This window comes from Rhinoderma darwinii, chromosome 3 (genome assembly GCF_050947455.1).
Source record: "Rhinoderma darwinii isolate aRhiDar2 chromosome 3, aRhiDar2.hap1, whole genome shotgun sequence".
Taxonomy (NCBI): domain Eukaryota; kingdom Metazoa; phylum Chordata; class Amphibia; order Anura; family Rhinodermatidae; genus Rhinoderma; species Rhinoderma darwinii.
Window position 1 is genome coordinate 413,682,967 of NC_134689.1, and position 23,136 is coordinate 413,706,102.

At 38.0% G+C, this 23,136-nt stretch overlaps 26 non-coding genes across 26 annotated transcripts; 12 read left to right on the forward strand and 14 right to left on the reverse strand.

The window, feature by feature from the left end:
• Positions 1–444: 444 nt before the first annotated feature.
• On the reverse strand, positions 445–518 carry TRNAT-AGU (transfer RNA threonine (anticodon AGU)). The gene has a single exon. It is a non-coding gene; the product is annotated as a tRNA-Thr (tRNA).
• Positions 519–641: 123 nt separating this feature from the next.
• TRNAS-UGA (transfer RNA serine (anticodon UGA)) lies at positions 642–723 on the forward strand. The gene has a single exon. It is a non-coding gene; the product is annotated as a tRNA-Ser (tRNA).
• Positions 724–2,004: 1,281 nt separating this feature from the next.
• On the reverse strand, positions 2,005–2,078 carry TRNAT-AGU (transfer RNA threonine (anticodon AGU)). Its single transcript has one exon. It is a non-coding gene; the product is annotated as a tRNA-Thr (tRNA).
• Positions 2,079–3,566: 1,488 nt separating this feature from the next.
• On the reverse strand, positions 3,567–3,640 carry TRNAT-AGU (transfer RNA threonine (anticodon AGU)). Its single transcript has one exon. It is a non-coding gene; the product is annotated as a tRNA-Thr (tRNA).
• A 123-nt stretch (positions 3,641–3,763) lies between these two features.
• On the forward strand, positions 3,764–3,845 carry TRNAS-UGA (transfer RNA serine (anticodon UGA)). Its single transcript has one exon. It is a non-coding gene; the product is annotated as a tRNA-Ser (tRNA).
• Positions 3,846–5,126: 1,281 nt separating this feature from the next.
• TRNAT-AGU (transfer RNA threonine (anticodon AGU)) lies at positions 5,127–5,200 on the reverse strand. Its single transcript has one exon. It is a non-coding gene; the product is annotated as a tRNA-Thr (tRNA).
• Positions 5,201–5,323: 123 nt separating this feature from the next.
• On the forward strand, positions 5,324–5,405 carry TRNAS-UGA (transfer RNA serine (anticodon UGA)). Its single transcript has one exon. It is a non-coding gene; the product is annotated as a tRNA-Ser (tRNA).
• A 1,283-nt stretch (positions 5,406–6,688) lies between these two features.
• On the reverse strand, positions 6,689–6,762 carry TRNAT-AGU (transfer RNA threonine (anticodon AGU)). The gene has a single exon. It is a non-coding gene; the product is annotated as a tRNA-Thr (tRNA).
• A 123-nt stretch (positions 6,763–6,885) lies between these two features.
• TRNAS-UGA (transfer RNA serine (anticodon UGA)) lies at positions 6,886–6,967 on the forward strand. Its single transcript has one exon. It is a non-coding gene; the product is annotated as a tRNA-Ser (tRNA).
• Positions 6,968–9,262: 2,295 nt separating this feature from the next.
• On the reverse strand, positions 9,263–9,336 carry TRNAT-AGU (transfer RNA threonine (anticodon AGU)). The gene has a single exon. It is a non-coding gene; the product is annotated as a tRNA-Thr (tRNA).
• Positions 9,337–9,459: 123 nt separating this feature from the next.
• Positions 9,460–9,541, forward strand: TRNAS-UGA (transfer RNA serine (anticodon UGA)). The gene has a single exon. It is a non-coding gene; the product is annotated as a tRNA-Ser (tRNA).
• Positions 9,542–10,824: 1,283 nt separating this feature from the next.
• Positions 10,825–10,898, reverse strand: TRNAT-AGU (transfer RNA threonine (anticodon AGU)). The gene has a single exon. It is a non-coding gene; the product is annotated as a tRNA-Thr (tRNA).
• Positions 10,899–11,021: 123 nt separating this feature from the next.
• Positions 11,022–11,103, forward strand: TRNAS-UGA (transfer RNA serine (anticodon UGA)). Its single transcript has one exon. It is a non-coding gene; the product is annotated as a tRNA-Ser (tRNA).
• A 1,283-nt stretch (positions 11,104–12,386) lies between these two features.
• Positions 12,387–12,460, reverse strand: TRNAT-AGU (transfer RNA threonine (anticodon AGU)). Its single transcript has one exon. It is a non-coding gene; the product is annotated as a tRNA-Thr (tRNA).
• A 123-nt stretch (positions 12,461–12,583) lies between these two features.
• TRNAS-UGA (transfer RNA serine (anticodon UGA)) lies at positions 12,584–12,665 on the forward strand. The gene has a single exon. It is a non-coding gene; the product is annotated as a tRNA-Ser (tRNA).
• A 1,283-nt stretch (positions 12,666–13,948) lies between these two features.
• Positions 13,949–14,022, reverse strand: TRNAT-AGU (transfer RNA threonine (anticodon AGU)). The gene has a single exon. It is a non-coding gene; the product is annotated as a tRNA-Thr (tRNA).
• Positions 14,023–14,145: 123 nt separating this feature from the next.
• Positions 14,146–14,227, forward strand: TRNAS-UGA (transfer RNA serine (anticodon UGA)). The gene has a single exon. It is a non-coding gene; the product is annotated as a tRNA-Ser (tRNA).
• A 1,283-nt stretch (positions 14,228–15,510) lies between these two features.
• TRNAT-AGU (transfer RNA threonine (anticodon AGU)) lies at positions 15,511–15,584 on the reverse strand. Its single transcript has one exon. It is a non-coding gene; the product is annotated as a tRNA-Thr (tRNA).
• Positions 15,585–15,707: 123 nt separating this feature from the next.
• TRNAS-UGA (transfer RNA serine (anticodon UGA)) lies at positions 15,708–15,789 on the forward strand. Its single transcript has one exon. It is a non-coding gene; the product is annotated as a tRNA-Ser (tRNA).
• Positions 15,790–17,072: 1,283 nt separating this feature from the next.
• Positions 17,073–17,146, reverse strand: TRNAT-AGU (transfer RNA threonine (anticodon AGU)). The gene has a single exon. It is a non-coding gene; the product is annotated as a tRNA-Thr (tRNA).
• A 123-nt stretch (positions 17,147–17,269) lies between these two features.
• TRNAS-UGA (transfer RNA serine (anticodon UGA)) lies at positions 17,270–17,351 on the forward strand. The gene has a single exon. It is a non-coding gene; the product is annotated as a tRNA-Ser (tRNA).
• Positions 17,352–18,634: 1,283 nt separating this feature from the next.
• Positions 18,635–18,708, reverse strand: TRNAT-AGU (transfer RNA threonine (anticodon AGU)). The gene has a single exon. It is a non-coding gene; the product is annotated as a tRNA-Thr (tRNA).
• A 123-nt stretch (positions 18,709–18,831) lies between these two features.
• TRNAS-UGA (transfer RNA serine (anticodon UGA)) lies at positions 18,832–18,913 on the forward strand. Its single transcript has one exon. It is a non-coding gene; the product is annotated as a tRNA-Ser (tRNA).
• A 1,283-nt stretch (positions 18,914–20,196) lies between these two features.
• Positions 20,197–20,270, reverse strand: TRNAT-AGU (transfer RNA threonine (anticodon AGU)). Its single transcript has one exon. It is a non-coding gene; the product is annotated as a tRNA-Thr (tRNA).
• A 123-nt stretch (positions 20,271–20,393) lies between these two features.
• Positions 20,394–20,475, forward strand: TRNAS-UGA (transfer RNA serine (anticodon UGA)). The gene has a single exon. It is a non-coding gene; the product is annotated as a tRNA-Ser (tRNA).
• Positions 20,476–21,758: 1,283 nt separating this feature from the next.
• On the reverse strand, positions 21,759–21,832 carry TRNAT-AGU (transfer RNA threonine (anticodon AGU)). The gene has a single exon. It is a non-coding gene; the product is annotated as a tRNA-Thr (tRNA).
• Between the last annotated feature and the right edge of the window lie 1,304 nt (positions 21,833–23,136).

Sequence of the window (23,136 nt, forward strand, 5' to 3'; positions counted from 1 at the left end):
CAGATGCTGAGAGTCAGCTCCACCTCAGGAGAATTGCTGCTGTTACCTCCCAGATGTCTAATAAAGGCTAAATTACATATTTAGAAAATGCTCATAATTTTGCAAATAATAAACATTTTTTTTACTACAAATCACCCTGTAGTTATCAGCAGCAAAGCACCAATTAGACTAGTTAGGAGTTAGGGACCTGATAAACTGGTAACAGAGTCCCTTTAAGAGCTCTTCAAAAGTTTTTCCCACAATGGATGTTAAACTTACTGGTCTATAATTACTTTGTATTGAACTTACTACTTATAGAAAACTCAATGACATTCATGGGGTCTCTGTCACCAATGAAAAATCCGATAGATTTTTAATTGCCTATAAAGAATTTGATTCATCATATACTTTAGTTATGTAAACTTAAATAATAAACAAGTGAATAAACTAAAGCAACAAATAGCAAGGCACTGCTGAGATTTGAACTCAGGATCTCCTGTTTACTAGACAGGCGCTTTAACCAACTAAGCCACAGCACCAAAGCACTTTTCTTCTCACGGTGTCCTACCACACAGCTCAGTTCAGAGCAAAAGACTGATCTCATATTTTAGGCTAGCCCCTTAGGTGTAGTTGCCAGAAGTCTTAACAGTCAGGGTACGTAAGTTGTGATGGCCGAGTGGTTAAGGCGTTGGATTTGAAATCCAATGGGGTCCCCCTGCACAGGTTCAAGTCCTGTTCACAACGTTCTCTTTTAAGAAGAGAACTTCCAGAAACATATTAAAGTTTGTCACCTATAGAAAGAGTTATTTTAATTCCATCCTCTTTATCACTGATTAATTACATTAATAATAGTGGTTCCAGCTGTGCCCCTGGCTTACAACTCTGAAAAGCGAGCAATATTTAGAGTATAAATCACTATAACTACAGCATCCCTTTTGTCCAGACTTTTATTTTCCTCTTGATAAAAACAAATCAGGTTGGTTGGACAACTTCTGTCCTTAGTAAATCTCTGCTTGCTGTCAATTATAATACTATTTTCTGTCACATACTCCTGTATATAGTCCCTTAAATGGACTCTGTCACCAGTTTATCAATTCCCAATTTCCTAACTAGCCTAATAGGCGCTATGATGCTGATAACTACAGTGTGATTTGTTGTTTTTTTTTAAAAAACGTTTATTTGCAAAGTTATGAGCATTTATTTATATATACTAATGTAGCTCTAATAGCCAAATAGGAGATGACTCCTTTTTACTCTGGGCAGCTAATGTTTTCTGTATGACGCTGTCCAATCAGCATACAACTTCTCCCCCTTCCCTGTCCAGCAACACAGTGTGATCATATAGTACACTGCGTCCATTCCCGACTGTGTTTTCAACAGGTGATATCTTCGGTTCTGTCACAGCTAGAACTGTGATTTTGGTGTCATATGAAAGAGTAGAATCCAGTCTTTCAAATGCCACCAAATCTGCTTTTTTAGGTGGCCCACAGCCCGAGATATGGCTGTTTGAATTGATCCTCCTTCCCTGTAGCTTGAGTTTCACAATGTGTGTGAAGCAACTTCATGCTGATAGGACAGCATCAGATGCTGAGAGTCAGCTCCACCTCAGGAGAATTGCTGCTGTTACCTCCCAGATGTCTAATAAAGGCTAAATTACATATTTAGAAAATGCTCATAATTTTGCAAATAATAAACATTTTTTTTACTACAAATCACCCTGTAGTTATCAGCAGCAAAGCACCAATTAGACTAGTTAGGAGTTAGGGACCTGATAAACTGGTAACAGAGTCCCTTTAAGAGCTCTTCAAAAGTTTTTCCCACAATGGATGTTAAACTTACTGGTCTATAATTACTTTGTATTGAACTTACTACTTATAGAAAACTCAATGACATTCATGGGGTCTCTGTCACCAATGAAAAATCCGATAGATTTTTAATTGCCTATAAAGAATTTGATTCATCATATACTTTAGTTATGTAAACTTAAATAATAAACAAGTGAATAAACTAAAGCAACAAATAGCAAGGCACTGCTGAGATTTGAACTCAGGATCTCCTGTTTACTAGACAGGCGCTTTAACCAACTAAGCCACAGCACCAAAGCACTTTTCTTCTCACGGTGTCCTACCACACAGCTCAGTTCAGAGCAAAAGACTGATCTCATATTTTAGGCTAGCCCCTTAGGTGTAGTTGCCAGAAGTCTTAACAGTCAGGGTACGTAAGTTGTGATGGCAGAGTGGTTAAGGCGTTGGATTTGAAATCCAATGGGGTCCCCCTGCACAGGTTCAAGTCCTGTTCACAACGTTCTCTTTTAAGAAGAGAACTTCCAGAAACATATTAAAGTTTGTCACCTATAGAAAGAGTTATTTTAATTCCATCCTCTTTATCACTGATTAATTACATTAATAATAGTGGTTCCAGCTGTGCCCCTGGCTTACAACTCTGAAAAGCGAGCAATATTTAGAGTATAAATCACTATAACTACAGCATCCCATTTGTCCAGACTTTTATTTTCCTCTTGATAAAAACAAATCAGGTTGGTTGGACAACTTCTGTCCTTAGTAAATCTCTGCTTGCTGTCAATTATAATACTATTTTCTGTCACATACTCCTGTATATAGTCCCTTAAATGGACTCTGTCACCAGTTTATCAATTCCCAATTTCCTAACTAGCCTAATAGGCGCTATGATGCTGATAACTACAGTGTGATTTGTTTTGTTTTTTTAAAAAAAACGTTTATTTGCAAAGTTATGAGCATTTATTTATATATACTAATGTAGCTCTAATAGCCAAATAGGAGATGACTTCTTTTTACTCTGGGCAGCTAATGTTTTCTGTATGATGCTGTCCAATCAGCATACAACTTCTCCCCCTTCCCTGTCCAGCAACACAGTGTGATCATATAGTACACTGCGTCCATTCCCGACTGTGTTTTCAACAGGTGATATCTTCGGTTCTGTCACAGCTAGAACTGTGACTTTGGTGTCATATGAAAGAGTAGAATCCAGTCTTTCAAATGCCACCAAATCTGCTTTTTTAGGTGGCCCACAGCCCGAGATATGGCTGTTTGAATTGATCCTCCTTCCCTGTAGCTTGAGTTTCACAATGTGTGTGAAGCAACTTCATGCTGATAGGACAGCATCAGATGCTGAGAGTCAGCTCCACCTCAGGAGAATTGCTGCTGTTACCTCCCAGATGTCTAATAAAGGCTAAATTACATATTTAGAAAATGCTCATAATTTTGCAAATAATAAACATTTTTTTTACTACAAATCACCCTGTAGTTATCAGCAGCAAAGCACCAATTAGACTAGTTAGGAGTTAGGGACCTGATAAACTGGTAACAGAGTCCCTTTAAGAGCTCTTCAAAAGTTTTTCCCACAATGGATGTTAAACTTACTGGTCTATAATTACTTTGTATTGAACTTACTACTTATAGAAAACTCAATGACATTCATGGGGTCTCTGTCACCAATGAAAAATCCGATAGATTTTTAATTGCCTATAAAGAATTTGATTCATCATATACTTTAGTTATGTAAACTTAAATAATAAACAAGTGAATAAACTAAAGCAACAAATAGCAAGGCACTGCTGAGATTTGAACTCAGGATCTCCTGTTTACTAGACAGGCGCTTTAACCAACTAAGCCACAGCACCAAAGCACTTTTCTTCTCACGGTGTCCTACCACACAGCTCAGTTCAGAGCAAAAGACTGATCTCATATTTTAGGCTAGCCCCTTAGGTGTAGTTGCCAGAAGTCTTAACAGTCAGGGTACGTAAGTTGTGATGGCCGAGTGGTTAAGGCGTTGGATTTGAAATCCAATGGGGTCCCCCTGCACAGGTTCAAGTCCTGTTCACAACGTTCTCTTTTAAGAAGAGAACTTCCAGAAACATATTAAAGTTTGTCACCTATAGAAAGAGTTATTTTAATTCCATCCTCTTTATCACTGATTAATTACATTAATAATAGTGGTTCCAGCTGTGCCCCTGGCTTACAACTCTGAAAAGCGAGCAATATTTAGAGTATAAATCACTATAACTACAGCATCCCTTTTGTCCAGACTTTTATTTTCCTCTTGATAAAAACAAATCAGGTTGGTTGGACAACTTCTGTCCTTAGTAAATCTCTGCTTGCTGTCAATTATAATACTATTTTCTGTCACATACTCCTGTATATAGTCCCTTAAATGGACTCTGTCACCAGTTTATCAATTCCCAATTTCCTAACTAGCCTAATAGGCGCTATGATGCTGATAACTACAGTGTGATTTGTTGTTTTTTTTTAAAAAACGTTTATTTGCAAAGTTATGAGCATTTATTTATATATACTAATGTAGCTCTAATAGCCAAATAGGAGATGACTCCTTTTTACTCTGGGCAGCTAATGTTTTCTGTATGACGCTGTCCAATCAGCATACAACTTCTCCCCCTTCCCTGTCCAGCAACACAGTGTGATCATATAGTACACTGCGTCCATTCCCGACTGTGTTTTCAACAGGTGATATCTTCGGTTCTGTCACAGCTAGAACTGTGATTTTGGTGTCATATGAAAGAGTAGAATCCAGTCTTTCAAATGCCACCAAATCTGCTTTTTTAGGTGGCCCACAGCCCGAGATATGGCTGTTTGAATTGATCCTCCTTCCCTGTAGCTTGAGTTTCACAATGTGTGTGAAGCAACTTCATGCTGATAGGACAGCATCAGATGCTGAGAGTCAGCTCCACCTCAGGAGAATTGCTGCTGTTACCTCCCAGATGTCTAATAAAGGCTAAATTACATATTTAGAAAATGCTCATAATTTTGCAAATAATAAACATTTTTTTTACTACAAATCACCCTGTAGTTATCAGCAGCAAAGCACCAATTAGACTAGTTAGGAGTTAGGGACCTGATAAACTGGTAACAGAGTCCCTTTAAGAGCTCTTCAAAAGTTTTTCCCACAATGGATGTTAAACTTACTGGTCTATAATTACTTTGTATTGAACTTACTACTTATAGAAAACTCAATGACATTCATGGGGTCTCTGTCACCAATGAAAAATCCGATAGATTTTTAATTGCCTATAAAGAATTTGATTCATCATATACTTTAGTTATGTAAACTTAAATAATAAACAAGTGAATAAACTAAAGCAACAAATAGCAAGGCACTGCTGAGATTTGAACTCAGGATCTCCTGTTTACTAGACAGGCGCTTTAACCAACTAAGCCACAGCACCAAAGCACTTTTCTTCTCACGGTGTCCTACCACACAGCTCAGTTCAGAGCAAAAGACTGATCTCATATTTTAGGCTAGCCCCTTAGGTGTAGTTGCCAGAAGTCTTAACAGTCAGGGTACGTAAGTTGTGATGGCCGAGTGGTTAAGGCGTTGGATTTGAAATCCAATGGGGTCCCCCTGCACAGGTTCAAGTCCTGTTCACAACGTTCTCTTTTAAGAAGAGAACTTCCAGAAACATATTGAAGTTTGTCACCTATAGAAAGAGTTATTTTAATTCCATCCTCTTTATCACTGATTAATTACATTAATAATAGTGGTTCCAGCTGTGCCCCTGGCTTACAACTCTGAAAAGCGAGCAATATTTAGAGTATAAATCACTATAACTACAGCATCCCATTTGTCCAGACTTTTATTTTCCTCTTGATAAAAGCAAATCAGGTTGGTTGGACAACTTCTGTCCTTAGTAAATCTCTGCTTGCTGTCAATTATGATACTATTTTCTGTCACATACTCCTGTATATAGTCCCTTAAATGGACTCTGTCACCAGTTTATCAATTCCCAATTTCCTAACTAGCCTAATAGGCGCTATGATGCTGATAACTACAGTGTGATTTGTTTTGTTTTTTTTAAAAAAATGTTTATTTGCAAAGTTAGGAGCATTTATTTATATATACTAATGTAGCTCTAATAGCCAAATAGAAGATGACTCCTTTTTACTCTGGGCAGCTAATGTTTTCTGTATGACGCTGTCCAATCAGCATACAACTTCTCCCCCTTCCCTGTCCAGCAACACAGTGTGATCATATAGTACACTGCGTCCATTCCCGACTGTGTTTTCAACAGGTGATATCTTCGGTTCTGTCACAGCTAGAACTGTGACTTTGGTGTCATATGAAAGAGTAGAATCCAGTCTTTCAAATGCCACCAAATCTGCTTTTTTAGGTGGCCCACAGCCCGAGATATGGCTGTTTGAATTGATCCTCCTTCCCTGTAGCTTGAGTTTCACAATGTGTGTGAAGCAACTTCATGCTGATAGGACAGCATCAGATGCTGAGAGTCAGCTCCACCTCAGGAGAATTGCTGCTGTTACCTTCCAGATGTCTAATAAAGGCTAAATTACATATTTAGAAAATGCTCATAATTTTGCAAATAATAAACATTTTTTTTACTACAAATCACCCTGTAGTTATCAGCAGCAAAGCACCAATTAGACTAGTTAGGAGTTAGGGACCTGATAAACTGGTAACAGAGTCCCTTTAAGAGCTCTTCAAAAGTTTTTCCCACAATGGATGTTAAACTTACTGGTCTATAATTACTTTGTATTGAACTTACTACTTATAGAAAACTCAATGACATTCATGGGGTCTCTGTCACCAATGAAAAATCCGATAGATTTTTAATTGCCTATAAAGAATTTGATTCATCATATACTTTAGTTATGTAAACTTAAATAATAAACAAGTGAATAAACTAAAGCAACAAATAGCAAGGCACTGCTGAGATTTGAACTCAGGATCTCCTGTTTACTAGACAGGCGCTTTAACCAACTAAGCCACAGCACCAAAACACTTTTCTTCTCACGGTGTCCTACCACACAGCTCAGTTCAGAGCAAAAGACTGATCTCATATTTTAGGCTAGCCCCTTAGGTGTAGTTGCCAGAAGTCTTAACAGTCAGGGTACGTAAGTTGTGATGGCCGAGTGGTTAAGGCGTTGGATTTGAAATCCAATGGGGTCCCCCTGCACAGGTTCAAGTCCTGTTCACAACGTTCTCTTTTAAGAAGAGAACTTCCAGAAACATATTAAAGTTTGTCACCTATAGAAAGAGTTATTTTAATTCCATCCTCTTTATCACTGATTAATTACATTAATAATAGTGGTTCCAGCTGTGCCCCTGGCTTACAACTCTGAAAAGCGAGCCATATTTACAGTATAAATCACTATAACTACAGCATCCCATTTGTCCAGACTTTTATTTTCCTCTTGATAAAAACAAATCAGGTTGGTTGGACAACTTCTGTCCTTAGTAAATCTCTGCTTGCTGTCAATTATAATACTATTTTCTGTCACATACTCCTGTATATAGTCCCTTAAATGGACTCTGTCACCAGTTTATCAATTCCCAATTTCCTAACTAGCCTAATAGGCGCTATGATGCTGATAACTACAGTGTGATTTGTTGTTTTTTTTTAAAAAACGTTTATTTGCAAAGTTATGAGCATTTATTTATATATACTAATGTAGCTCTAATAGCCAAATAGGAGATGACTCCTTTTTACTCTGGGCAGCTAATGTTTTCTGTATGACGCTGTCCAATCAGCATACAACTTCTCCCCCTTCCCTGTCCAGCAACACAGTGTGATCATATAGTACACTGCGTCCATTCCCGACTGTGTTTTCAACAGGTGATATCTTCGGTTCTGTCACAGCTAGAACTGTGATTTTGGTGTCATATGAAAGAGTAGAATCCAGTCTTTCAATTGCCACCAAATCTGCTTTTTTAGGTGGCCCACAGCCCGAGATATGGCTGTTTGAATTGATCCTCCTTCCCTGTAGCTTGAGTTTCACAATGTGTGTGAAGCAACTTCATGCTGATAGGACAGCATCAGATGCTGAGTTCAGAGCAAAAGACTGATCTCATATTTTAGGCTAGCCCCTTAGGTGTAGTTGCCAGAAGTCTTAACAGTCAGGGTACATAAGTTGTGATGGCCGAGTGGTTAAGGCGTTGGATTTGAAATCCAATGGGGTCTCCCTGCACAGGTTCAAGTCTTGTTCACAACGTTCTATTTTAAGAAGAGAACTTCCAGAAACATATTAAAGTTTGTCACCTATAGAAAGAGTTATTTTAATTCCATCCTCTTTATCACTGATTAATTACATTAATAATAGTGGTTCCAGCTGTGCCCCTGGCTTACAACTCTGAAAAGCGAGCAATATTTAGAGTATAAATCACTATAACTACAGCATCCCATTTGTCCAGACTTTTATTTTCCTCTTGATAAAAACAAATCAGGTTGGTTGGACAACTTCTGTCCTTAGTAAATCTCTGCTTGCTGTCAATTATAATACTATTTTCTGTCACATACTCCTGTATATAGTCCCTTAAATGGACTCTGTCACCAGTTTATCAATTCCCAATTTCCTAACTAGCCTAATAGGCGCTATGATGCTGATAACTACAGTGTGATTTGTTTTGTTTTTTTTTAAAAAACGTTTATTTGCAAAGTTATGAGCATTTATTTATATATACTAATGTAGCTCTAATAGCCAAATAGGAGATGACTCCTTTTTACTCTGGGCAGCTAATGTTTTCTGTATGACGCTGTCCAATCAGCATACAACTTCTCCCCCTTCCCTGTCCAGCAACACAGTGTGATCATATAGTACACTGCGTCCATTCCAGACTGTGTTTTCAACAGGTGATATCTTTGGTTCTGTCACAGCTAGAACTGTGACTTTGGTGTCATATGAAAGAGTAGAATCCAGTCTTTCAAATGCCACCAAATCTGCTTTTTTAGGTGGCCCACAGCCCGAGATATGGCTGTTTGAATTGATCCTCCTTCCCTGTAGCTTGAGTTTCACAATGTGTGTGAAGCAACTTCATGCTGATAGGACAGCATCAGATGCTGAGAGTCAGCTCCACCTCAGGAGAATTGCTGCTGTTACCTCCCAGATGTCTAATAAAGGCTAAATTACATATTTAGAAAATGCTCATAATTTTGCAAATAATAAACATTTTTTTTACTACAAATCACCCTGTAGTTATCAGCAGCAAAGCACCAATTAGACTAGTTAGGAGTTAGGGACCTGATAAACTGGTAACAGAGTCCCTTTAAGAGCTCTTCAAAAGTTTTTCCCACAATGGATGTTAAACTTACTGGTCTATAATTACTTTGTATTGAACTTACTACTTATAGAAAACTCAATGACATTCATGGGGTCTCTGTCACCAATGAAAAATCCGATAGATTTTTAATTGCCTATAAAGAATTTGATTCATCATATACTTTAGTTATGTAAACTTAAATAATAAACAAGTGAATAAACTAAAGCAACAAATAGCAAGGCACTGCTGAGATTTGAACTCAGGATCTCCTGTTTACTAGACAGGCGCTTTAACCAACTAAGCCACAGCACCAAAGCACTTTTCTTCTCACGGTGTCCTACCACACAGCTCAGTTCAGAGCAAAAGACTGATCTCATATTTTAGGCTAGCCCCTTAGGTGTAGTTGCCAGAAGTCTTAACAGTCAGGGTACGTAAGTTGTGATGGCCGAGTGGTTAAGGCGTTGGATTTGAAATCCAATGGGGTCCCCCTGCACAGGTTCAAGTCCTGTTCACAACGTTCTCTTTAAAGAAGAGAACTTCCAGAAACATATTGAAGTTTGTCACCTATAGAAAGAGTTATTTTAATTCCATCCTCTTTATCACTGATTAATTACATTAATAATAGTGGTTCCAGCTGTGCCCCTGGCTTACAACTCTGAAAAGCGAGCAATATTTAGAGTATAAATCACTATAACTACAGCATCCCATTTGTCCAGACTTTTATTTTCCTCTTGATAAAAGCAAATCAGGTTGGTTGGACAACTTCTGTCCTTAGTAAATCTCTGCTTGCTGTCAATTATGATACTATTTTCTGTCACATACTCCTGTATATAGTCCCTTAAATGGACTCTGTCACCAGTTTATCAATTCCCAATTTCCTAACTAGCCTAATAGGCGCTATGATGCTGATAACTACAGTGTGATTTGTTTTGTTTTTTTTAAAAAAATGTTTATTTGCAAAGTTATGAGCATTTATTTATATATACTAATGTAGCTCTAATAGCCAAATAGAAGATGACTCCTTTTTACTCTGGGCAGCTAATGTTTTCTGTATGACGCTGTCCAATCAGCATACAACTTCTCCCCCTTCCCTGTCCAGCAACACAGTGTGATCATATAGTACACTGCGTCCATTCCCGACTGTGTTTTCAACAGGTGATATCTTCGGTTCTGTCACAGCTAGAACTGTGACTTTGGTGTCATATGAAAGAGTAGAATCCAGTCTTTCAAATGCCACCAAATCTGCTTTTTTAGGTGGCCCACAGCCCGAGATATGGCTGTTTGAATTGATCCTCCTTCCCTGTAGCTTGAGTTTCACAATGTGTGTGAAGCAACTTCATGCTGATAGGACAGCATCAGATGCTGAGAGTCAGCTCCACCTCAGGAGAATTGCTGCTGTTACCTCCCAGATGTCTAATAAAGGCTAAATTACATATTTAGAAAATGCTCATAATTTTGCAAATAATAAACATTTTTTTTACTACAAATCACCCTGTAGTTATCAGCAGCAAAGCACCAATTAGACTAGTTAGGAGTTAGGGACCTGATAAACTGGTAACAGAGTCCCTTTAAGAGCTCTTCAAAAGTTTTTCCCACAATGGATGTTAAACTTACTGGTCTATAATTACTTTGTATTGAACTTACTACTTATAGAAAACTCAATGACATTCATGGGGTCTCTGTCACCAATGAAAAATCCAATAGATTTTTAATTGCCTATAAAGAATTTGATTCATCATATACTTTAGTTATGTAAACTTAAATAATAAACAAGTGAATAAACTAAAGCAACAAATAGCAAGGCACTGCTGAGATTTGAACTCAGGATCTCCTGTTTACTAGACAGGCGCTTTAACCAACTAAGCCACAGCACCAAAGCACTTTTCTTCTCACGGTGTCCTACCACACAGCTCAGTTCAGAGCAAAAGACTGATCTCATATTTTAGGCTAGCCCCTTAGGTGTAGTTGCCAGAAGTCTTAACAGTCAGGGTACGTATGTTGTGATGGCCGAGTGGTTAAGGCGTTGGATTTGAAATCCAATGGGGTCCCCCTGCACAGGTTCAAGTCCTGTTCACAACGTTCTCTTTTAAGAAGAGAACTTCCAGAAACATATTAAAGTTTGTCACCTATAGAAAGAGTTATTTTAATTCCATCCTCTTTATCACTGATTAATTACATTAATAATAGTGGTTCCAGCTGTGCCCCTGGCTTACAACTCTGAAAAGCGAGCAATATTTAGAGTATAAATCACTATAACTACAGCATCCCATTTGTCCAGACTTTTATTTTCCTCTTGATAAAAACAAATCAGGTTGGTTGGACAACTTCTGTCCTTAGTAAATCTCTGCTTGCTGTCAATTATAATACTATTTTCTGTCACATACTCCTGTATATAGTCCCTTAAATGGACTCTGTCACCAGTTTATCAATTCCCAATTTCCTAACTAGCCTAATAGGCGCTATGATGCTGATAACTACAGTGTGATTTGTTTTGTTTTTTTTAAAAAAACGTTTATTTGCAAAGTTATGAGCATTTATTTATATATACTAATGTAGCTCTAATAGCCAAATAGGAGATGACTTCTTTTTACTCTGGGCAGCTAATGTTTTCTGTATGATGCTGTCCAATCAGCATACAACTTCTCCCCCTTCCCTGTCCAGCAACACAGTGTGATCATATAGTACACTGCGTCCATTCCCGACTGTGTTTTCAACAGGTGATATCTTCGGTTCTGTCACAGCTAGAACTGTGACTTTGGTGTCATATGAAAGAGTAGAATCCAGTCTTTCAAATGCCACCAAATCTGCTTTTTTAGGTGGCCCACAGCCCGAGATATGGCTGTTTGAATTGATCCTCCTTCCCTGTAGCTTGAGTTTCACAATGTGTGTGAAGCAACTTCATGCTGATAGGACAGCATCAGATGCTGAGAGTCAGCTCCACCTCAGGAGAATTGCTGCTGTTACCTCCCAGATGTCTAATAAAGGCTAAATTACATATTTAGAAAATGCTCATAATTTTGCAAATAATAAACATTTTTTTTACTACAAATCACCCTGTAGTTATCAGCAGCAAAGCACCAATTAGACTAGTTAGGAGTTAGGGACCTGATAAACTGGTAACAGAGTCCCTTTAAGAGCTCTTCAAAAGTTTTTCCCACAATGGATGTTAAACTTACTGGTCTATAATTACTTTGTATTGAACTTACTACTTATAGAAAACTCAATGACATTCATGGGGTCTCTGTCACCAATGAAAAATCCGATAGATTTTTAATTGCCTATAAAGAATTTGATTCATCATATACTTTAGTTATGTAAACTTAAATAATAAACAAGTGAATAAACTAAAGCAACAAATAGCAAGGCACTGCTGAGATTTGAACTCAGGATCTCCTGTTTACTAGACAGGCGCTTTAACCAACTAAGCCACAGCACCAAAGCACTTTTCTTCTCACGGTGTCCTACCACACAGCTCAGTTCAGAGCAAAAGACTGATCTCATATTTTAGGCTAGCCCCTTAGGTGTAGTTGCCAGAAGTCTTAACAGTCAGGGTACGTAAGTTGTGATGGCCGAGTGGTTAAGGCGTTGGATTTGAAATCCAATGGGGTCCCCCTGCACAGGTTCAAGTCCTGTTCACAACGTTCTCTTTAAAGAAGAGAACTTCCAGAAACATATTGAAGTTTGTCACCTATAGAAAGAGTTATTTTAATTCCATCCTCTTTATCACTGATTAATTACATTAATAATAGTGGTTCCAGCTGTGCCCCTGGCTTACAACTCTGAAAAGCGAGCAATATTTAGAGTATAAATCACTATAACTACAGCATCCCATTTGTCCAGACTTTTATTTTCCTCTTGATAAAAGCAAATCAGGTTGGTTGGACAACTTCTGTCCTTAGTAAATCTCTGCTTGCTGTCAATTATGATACTATTTTCTGTCACATACTCCTGTATATAGTCCCTTAAATGGACTCTGTCACCAGTTTATCAATTCCCAATTTCCTAACTAGCCTAATAGGCGCTATGATGCTGATAACTACAGTGTGATTTGTTTTGTTTTTTTTAAAAAAATGTTTATTTGCAAAGTTATGAGCATTTATTTATATATACTAATGTAGCTCTAATAGCCAAATAGAAGATGACTCCTTTTTACTCTGGGCAGCTAATGTTTTCTGTATGACGCTGTCCAATCAGCATACAACTTCTCCCCCTTCCCTGTCCAGCAACACAGTGTGATCATATAGTACACTGCGTCCATTCCCGACTGTGTTTTCAACAGGTGATATCTTCGGTTCTGTCACAGCTAGAACTGTGACTTTGGTGTCATATGAAAGAGTAGAATCCAGTCTTTCAAATGCCACCAAATCTGCTTTTTTAGGTGGCCCACAGCCCGAGATATGGCTGTTTGAATTGATCCTCCTTCCCTGTAGCTTGAGTTTCACAATGTGTGTGAAGCAACTTCATGCTGATAGGACAGCATCAGATGCTGAGAGTCAGCTCCACCTCAGGAGAATTGCTGCTGTTACCTCCCAGATGTCTAATAAAGGCTAAATTACATATTTAGAAAATGCTCATAATTTTGCAAATAATAAACATTTTTTTTACTACAAATCACCCTGTAGTTATCAGCAGCAAAGCACCAATTAGACTAGTTAGGAGTTAGGGACCTGATAAACTGGTAACAGAGTCCCTTTAAGAGCTCTTCAAAAGTTTTTCCCACAATGGATGTTAAACTTACTGGTCTATAATTACTTTGTATTGAACTTACTACTTATAGAAAACTCAATGACATTCATGGGGTCTCTGTCACCAATGAAAAATCCAATAGATTTTTAATTGCCTATAAAGAATTTGATTCATCATATACTTTAGTTATGTAAACTTAAATAATAAACAAGTGAATAAACTAAAGCAACAAATAGCAAGGCACTGCTGAGATTTGAACTCAGGATCTCCTGTTTACTAGACAGGCGCTTTAACCAACTAAGCCACAGCACCAAAGCACTTTTCTTCTCACGGTGTCCTACCACACAGCTCAGTTCAGAGCAAAAGACTGATCTCATATTTTAGGCTAGCCCCTTAGGTGTAGTTGCCAGAAGTCTTAACAGTCAGGGTACGTATGTTGTGATGGCCGAGTGGTTAAGGCGTTGGATTTGAAATCCAATGGGGTCCCCCTGCACAGGTTCAAGTCCTGTTCACAACGTTCTCTTTTAAGAAGAGAACTTCCAGAAACATATTAAAGTTTGTCACCTATAGAAAGAGTTATTTTAATTCCATCCTCTTTATCACTGATTAATTACATTAATAATAGTGGTTCCAGCTGTGCCCCTGGCTTACAACTCTGAAAAGCGAGCAATATTTAGAGTATAAATCACTATAACTACAGCATCCCATTTGTCCAGACTTTTATTTTCCTCTTGATAAAAACAAATCAGGTTGGTTGGACAACTTCTGTCCTTAGTAAATCTCTGCTTGCTGTCAATTATAATACTATTTTCTGTCACATACTCCTGTATATAGTCCCTTAAATGGACTCTGTCACCAGTTTATCAATTCCCAATTTCCTAACTAGCCTAATAGGCGCTATGATGCTGATAACTACAGTGTGATTTGTTTTGTTTTTTTTAAAAAAACGTTTATTTGCAAAGTTATGAGCATTTATTTATATATACTAATGTAGCTCTAATAGCCAAATAGGAGATGACTTCTTTTTACTCTGGGCAGCTAATGTTTTCTGTATGATGCTGTCCAATCAGCATACAACTTCTCCCCCTTCCCTGTCCAGCAACACAGTGTGATCATATAGTACACTGCGTCCATTCCCGACTGTGTTTTCAACAGGTGATATCTTCGGTTCTGTCACAGCTAGAACTGTGACTTTGGTGTCATATGAAAGAGTAGAATCCAGTCTTTCAAATGCCACCAAATCTGCTTTTTTAGGTGGCCCACAGCCCGAGATATGGCTGTTTGAATTGATCCTCCTTCCCTGTAGCTTGAGTTTCACAATGTGTGTGAAGCAACTTCATGCTGATAGGACAGCATCAGATGCTGAGAGTCAGCTCCACCTCAGGAGAATTGCTGCTGTTACCTCCCAGATGTCTAATAAAGGCTAAATTACATATTTAGAAAATGCTCATAATTTTGCAAATAATAAACATTTTTTTTACTACAAATCACCCTGTAGTTATCAGCAGCAAAGCACCAATTAGACTAGTTAGGAGTTAGGGACCTGATAAACTGGTAACAGAGTCCCTTTAAGAGCTCTTCAAAAGTTTTTCCCACAATGGATGTTAAACTTACTGGTCTATAATTACTTTGTATTGAACTTACTACTTATAGAAAACTCAATGACATTCATGGGGTCTCTGTCACCAATGAAAAATCCGATAGATTTTTAATTGCCTATAAAGAATTTGATTCATCATATACTTTAGTTATGTAAACTTAAATAATAAACAAGTGAATAAACTAAAGCAACAAATAGCAAGGCACTGCTGAGATTTGAACTCAGGATCTCCTGTTTACTAGACAGGCGCTTTAACCAACTAAGCCACAGCACCAAAGCACTTTTCTTCTCATGGTGTCCTACCACACAGCTCAGTTCAGAGCAAAAGACTGATCTCATATTTTAGGCTAGCCCCTTAGGTGTAGTTGCCAGAAGTCTTAACAGTCAGGGTACGTAAGTTGTGATGGCCGAGTGGTTAAGGCGTTGGATTTGAAATCCAATGGGGTCCCCCTGCACAGGTTCAAGTCCTGTTCACAACGTTCTCTTTTAAGAAGAGAACTTCCAGAAACATATTAAAGTTTGTCACCTATAGAAAGAGTTATTTTAATTCCATCCTCTTTATCACTGATTAATTACATTAATAATAGTGGTTCCAGCTGTGCCCCTGGCTTACAACTCTGAAAAGCGAGCAATATTTAGAGTATAAATCACTATAACTACAGCATCCCATTTGTCCAGACTTTTATTTTCCTCTTGATAAAAGCAAATCAGGTTGGTTGGACAACTTCTGTCCTTAGTAAATCTCTGCTTGCTGTCAATTATGATACTATTTTCTGTCACATACTCCTGTATATAGTCCCTTAAATGGACTCTGTCACCAGTTTATCAATTCCCAATTTCCTAACTAGCCTAATAGGCGCTATGATGCTGATAACTACAGTGTGATTTGTTTTTTTTTTTTTAAAAAAATGTTTATTTGCAAAGTTATGAGCATTTATTTATATATACTAATGTAGCTCTAATAGCCAAATAGAAGATGACTTCTTTTTACTCTGGGCAGCTAATGTTTTCTGTATGATGCTGTCCAATCAGCATACAACTTCTCCCCCTTCCCTGTCCAGCAACACAGTGTGATCATATAGTACACTGCGTCCATTCCCGACTGTGTTTTCAACAGGTGATATCTTCGGTTCTGTCACAGCTAGAACTGTGACTTTGGTGTCATATGAAAGAGTAGAATCCAGTCTTTCAAATGCCACCAAATCTGCTTTTTTAGGTGGCCCACAGCCCGAGATATGGCTGTTTGAATTGATCCTCCTTCCCTGTAGCTTGAGTTTCACAATGTGTGTGAAGCAACTTCATGCTGATAGGACAGCATCAGATGCTGAGAGTCAGCTCCACCTCAGGAGAATTGCTGCTGTTACCTCCCAGATGTCTAATAAAGGCTAAATTACATATTTAGAAAATGCTCATAATTTTGCAAATAATAAACATTTTTTTTACTACAAATCACCCTGTAGTTATCAGCAGCAAAGCACCAATTAGACTAGTTAGGAGTTAGGGACCTGATAAACTGGTAACAGAGTCCCTTTAAGAGCTCTTCAAAAGTTTTTCCCACAATGGATGTTAAACTTACTGGTCTATAATTACTTTGTATTGAACTTACTACTTATAGAAAACTCAATGACATTCATGGGGTCTCTGTCACCAATGAAAAATCCGATAGATTTTTAATTGCCTATAAAGAATTTGATTCATCATATACTTTAGTTATGTAAACTTAAATAATAAACAAGTGAATAAACTAAAGCAACAAATAGCAAGGCACTGCTGAGATTTGAACTCAGGATCTCCTGTTTACTAGACAGGCGCTTTAACCAACTAAGCCACAGCACCAAAGCACTTTTCTTCTCATGGTGTCCTACCACACAGCTCAGTTCAGAGCAAAAGACTGATCTCATATTTTAGGCTAGCCCCTTAGGTGTAGTTGCCAGAAGTCTTAACAGTCAGGGTACGTAAGTTGTGATGGCCGAGTGGTTAAGGCGTTGGATTTGAAATCCAATGGGGTCCCCCTGCACAGGTTCAAGTCCTGTTCACAACGTTCTCTTTTAAGAAGAGAACTTCCAGAAACATATTAAAGTTTGTCACCTATAGAAAGAGTTATTTTAATTCCATCCTCTTTATCACTGATTAATTACATTAATAATAGTGGTTCCAGCTGTGCCCCTGGCTTACAACTCTGAAAAGCGAGCAATATTTAGAGTATAAATCACTATAACTACAGCATCCCATTTGTCCAGACTTTTATTTTCCTCTTGATAAAAGCAAATCAGGTTGGTTGGACAACTTCTGTCCTTAGTAAATTTCTGCTTGCTGTCAATTATGATACTATTTTCTGTCACATACTCCTGTATATAGTCCCTTAAATGGACTCTGTCACCAGTTTATCAATTCCCAATTTCCTAACTAGCCTAATAGGCGCTATGATGCTGATAACTACAGTGTGATTTGTTTTGTTTTTTTTAAAAAAACGTTTATTTGCAAAGTTATGAGCATTTATTTATATATACTAATGTAGCTCTAATAGCCAAATAGGAGATGACTTCTTTTTACTCTGGGCAGCTAATGTTTTCTGTATGATGCTGTCCAATCAGCATACAACTTCTCCCCCTTCCCTGTCCAGCAACACAGTGTGATCATATAGTACACTGCGTCCATTCCCGACTGTGTTTTCAACAGGTGATATCTTCGGTTCTGTCACAGCTAGAACTGTGACTTTGGTGTCATATGAAAGAGTAGAATCCAGTCTTTCAAATGCCACCAAATCTGCTTTTTTAGGTGGCCCACAGCCCGAGATATGGCTGTTTGAATTGATCCTCCTTCCCTGTAGCTTGAGTTTCACAATGTGTGTGAAGCAACTTCATGCTGATAGGACAGCATCAGATGCTGAGAGTCAGCTCCACCTCAGGAGAATTGCTGCTGTTACCTCCCAGATGTCTAATAAAGGCTAAATTACATATTTAGAAAATGCTCATAATTTTGCAAATAATAAACATTTTTTTTACTACAAATCACCCTGTAGTTATCAGCAGCAAAGCACCAATTAGACTAGTTAGGAGTTAGGGACCTGATAAACTGGTAACAGAGTCCCTTTAAGAGCTCTTCAAAAGTTTTTCCCACAATGGATGTTAAACTTACTGGTCTATAATTACTTTGTATTGAACTTACTACTTATAGAAAACTCAATGACATTCATGGGGTCTCTGTCACCAATGAAAAATCCGATAGATTTTTAATTGCCTATAAAGAATTTGATTCATCATATACTTTAGTTATGTAAACTTAAATAATAAACAAGTGAATAAACTAAAGCAACAAATAGCAAGGCACTGCTGAGATTTGAACTCAGGATCTCCTGTTTACTAGACAGGCGCTTTAACCAACTAAGCCACAGCACCAAAGCACTTTTCTTCTCATGGTGTCCTACCACACAGCTCAGTTCAGAGCAAAAGACTGATCTCATATTTTAGGCTAGCCCCTTAGGTGTAGTTGCCAGAAGTCTTAACAGTCAGGGTACGTAAGTTGTGATGGCCGAGTGGTTAAGGCGTTGGATTTGAAATCCAATGGGGTCCCCCTGCACAGGTTCAAGTCCTGTTCACAACGTTCTCTTTTAAGAAGAGAACTTCCAGAAACATATTAAAGTTTGTCACCTATAGAAAGAGTTATTTTAATTCCATCCTCTTTATCACTGATTAATTACATTAATAATAGTGGTTCCAGCTGTGCCCCTGGCTTACAACTCTGAAAAGCGAGCAATATTTAGAGTATAAATCACTATAACTACAGCATCCCATTTGTCCAGACTTTTATTTTCCTCTTGATAAAAGCAAATCAGGTTGGTTGGACAACTTCTGTCCTTAGTAAATCTCTGCTTGCTGTCAATTATGATACTATTTTCTGTCACATACTCCTGTATATAGTCCCTTAAATGGACTCTGTCACCAGTTTATCAATTCCCAATTTCCTAACTAGCCTAATAGGCGCTATGATGCTGATAACTACAGTGTGATTTGTTTTGTTTTTTTTAAAAAAATGTTTATTTGCAAAGTTATGAGCATTTATTTATATATACTAATGTAGCTCTAATAGCCAAATAGAAGATGACTTCTTTTTACTCTGGGCAGCTAATGTTTTCTGTATGATGCTGTCCAATCAGCATACAACTTCTCCCCCTTCCCTGTCCAGCAACACAGTGTGATCATATAGTACACTGCGTCCATTCCCGACTGTGTTTTCAACAGGTGATATCTTCGGTTCTGTCACAGCTAGAACTGTGACTTTGGTGTCATATGAAAGAGTAGAATCCAGTCTTTCAAATGCCACCAAATCTGCTTTTTTAGGTGGCCCACAGCCCGAGATATGGCTGTTTGAATTGATCCTCCTTCCCTGTAGCTTGAGTTTCACAATGTGTGTGAAGCAACTTCATGCTGATAGGACAGCATCAGATGCTGAGAGTCAGCTCCACCTCAGGAGAATTGCTGCTGTTACCTCCCAGATGTCTAATAAAGGCTAAATTACATATTTAGAAAATGCTCATAATTTTGCAAATAATAAACATTTTTTTTACTACAAATCACCCTGTAGTTATCAGCAGCAAAGCACCAATTAGACTAGTTAGGAGTTAGGGACCTGATAAACTGGTAACAGAGTCCCTTTAAGAGCTCTTCAAAAGTTTTTCCCACAATGGATGTTAAACTTACTGGTCTATAATTACTTTGTATTGAACTTACTACTTATAGAAAACTCAATGACATTCATGGGGTCTCTGTCACCAATGAAAAATCCGATAGATTTTTAATTGCCTATAAAGAATTTGATTCATCATATACTTTAGTTATGTAAACTTAAATAATAAACAAGTGAATAAACTAAAGCAACAAATAGCAAGGCACTGCTGAGATTTGAACTCAGGATCTCCTGTTTACTAGACAGGCGCTTTAACCAACTAAGCCACAGCACCAAAGCACTTTTCTTCTCATGGTGTCCTACCACACAGCTCAGTTCAGAGCAAAAGACTGATCTCATATTTTAGGCTAGCCCCTTAGGTGTAGTTGCCAGAAGTCTTAACAGTCAGGGTACGTAAGTTGTGATGGCCGAGTGGTTAAGGCGTTGGATTTGAAATCCAATGGGGTCCCCCTGCACAGGTTCAAGTCCTGTTCACAACGTTCTCTTTTAAGAAGAGAACTTCCAGAAACATATTAAAGTTTGTCACCTATAGAAAGAGTTATTTTAATTCCATCCTCTTTATCACTGATTAATTACATTAATAATAGTGGTTCCAGCTGTGCCCCTGGCTTACAACTCTGAAAAGCGAGCAATATTTAGAGTATAAATCACTATAACTACAGCATCCCATTTGTCCAGACTTTTATTTTCCTCTTGATAAAAGCAAATCAGGTTGGTTGGACAACTTCTGTCCTTAGTAAATCTCTGCTTGCTGTCAATTATGATACTATTTTCTGTCACATACTCCTGTATATAGTCCCTTAAATGGACTCTGTCACCAGTTTATCAATTCCCAATTTCCTAACTAGCCTAATAGGCGCTATGATGCTGATAACTACAGTGTGATTTGTTTTGTTTTTTTTAAAAAAATGTTTATTTGCAAAGTTATGAGCATTTATTTATATATACTAATGTAGCTCTAATAGCCAAATAGAAGATGACTCCTTTTTACTCTGGGCAGCTAATGTTTTCTGTATGACGCTGTCCAATCAGCATACAACTTCTCCCCCTTCCCTGTCCAGCAACACAGTGTGATCATATAGTACACTGCGTCCATTCCCGACTGTGTTTTCAACAGGTGATATCTTCGGTTCTGTCACAGCTAGAACTGTGACTTTGGTGTCATATGAAAGAGTAGAATCCAGTCTTTCAAATGCCACCAAATCTGCTTTTTTAGGTGGCCCACAGCCCGAGATATGGCTGTTTGAATTGATCCTCCTTCCCTGTAGCTTGAGTTTCACAATGTGTGTGAAGCAACTTCATGCTGATAGGACAGCATCAGATGCTGAGAGTCAGCTCCACCTCAGGAGAATTGCTGCTGTTACCTCCCAGATGTCTAATAAAGGCTAAATTACATATTTAGAAAATGCTCATAATTTTGCAAATAATAAACATTTTTTTTACTACAAATCACCCTGTAGTTATCAGCAGCAAAGCACCAATTAGACTAGTTAGGAGTTAGGGACCTGATAAACTGGTAACAGAGTCCCTTTAAGAGCTCTTCAAAAGTTTTTCCCACAATGGATGTTAAACTTACTGGTCTATAATTACTTTGTATTGAACTTACTACTTATAGAAAACTCAATGACATTCATGGGGTCTCTGTCACCAATGAAAAATCCGATAGATTTTTAATTGCCTATAAAGAATTTGATTCATCATATACTTTAGTTATGTAAACTTAAATAATAAACAAGTGAATAAACTAAAGCAACAAATAGCAAGGCACTGCTGAGATTTGAACTCAGGATCTCCTGTTTACTAGACAGGCGCTTTAACCAACTAAGCCACAGCACCAAAACACTTTTCTTCTCACGGTGTCCTACCACACAGCTCAGTTCAGAGCAAAAGACTGATCTCATATTTTAGGCTAGCCCCTTAGGTGTAGTTGCCAGAAGTCTTAACAGTCAGGGTACGTAAGTTGTGATGGCCGAGTGGTTAAGGCGTTGGATTTGAAATCCAATGGGGTCCCCCTGCACAGATTCAAGTCCTGTTCACAACGTTCTCTTTTAAGAAGAGAACTTCCAGAAACATATTAAAGTTTGTCACCTATAGAAAGAGTTATTTTAATTCCATCCTCTTTATCACTGATTAATTACATTAATAATAGTGGTTCCAGCTGTGCCCCTGGCTTACAACTCTGAAAAGCGAGCAATATTTAGAGTATAAATCACTATAACTACAGCATCCCATTTGTCCAGACTTTTATTTTCCTCTTGATAAAAACAAATCAGGTTGGTTGGACAACTTCTGTCCTTAGTAAATCTCTGCTTGCTGTCAATTATAATACTATTTTCTGTCACATACTCCTGTATATAGTCCCTTAAATGGACTCTGTCACCAGTTTATCAATTCCCAATTTCCTAACTAGCCTAATAGGCGCTATGATGCTGATAACTACAGTGTGATTTGTTTTGGTTTTTTTTAAAAAACGTTTATTTGCAAAGTTATGAGCATTTATTTATATATACTAATGTAGCTCTAATAGCCAAATAGGAGATGACTCCTTTTTACTCTGGGCAGCTAATGTTTTCTGTATGACGCTGTCCAATCAGCATACAACTTCTCCCCCTTCCCTGTCCAGCAACACAGTGTGATCATATAGTACACTGCGTCCATTCCCGACTGTGTTTTCAACAGGTGATATCTTCGGTTCTGTCACAGCTAGAACTGTGACTTTGGTGTCATATGAAAGAGTAGAATCCAGTCTTTCAAATGCCACCAAATCTGCTTTTTTAGGTGGCCCACAGCCCGAGATATGGCTGTTTGAATTGATCCTCCTTCCCTGTAGCTTGAGTTTCACAATGTGTGTGAAGCAGCTTCATGCTGATAGGACAGCATCAGATGCTGAGAGTCAGCTCCACCTCAGGAGAATTGCTGCTGTTACCTCCCAGATGTCTAATAAAGGCTAAATTACATATTTAGAAAATGCTCATAATTTTGCAAATAATAAACATTTTTTTTACTACAAATCACCCTGTAGTTATCAGCAGCAAAGCACCAATTAGACTAGTTAGGAGTTAGGGACCTGATAAACTGGTAACAGAGTCCCTTTAAGAGCTCTTCAAAAGTTTTTCCCACAATGGATGTTAAACTTACTG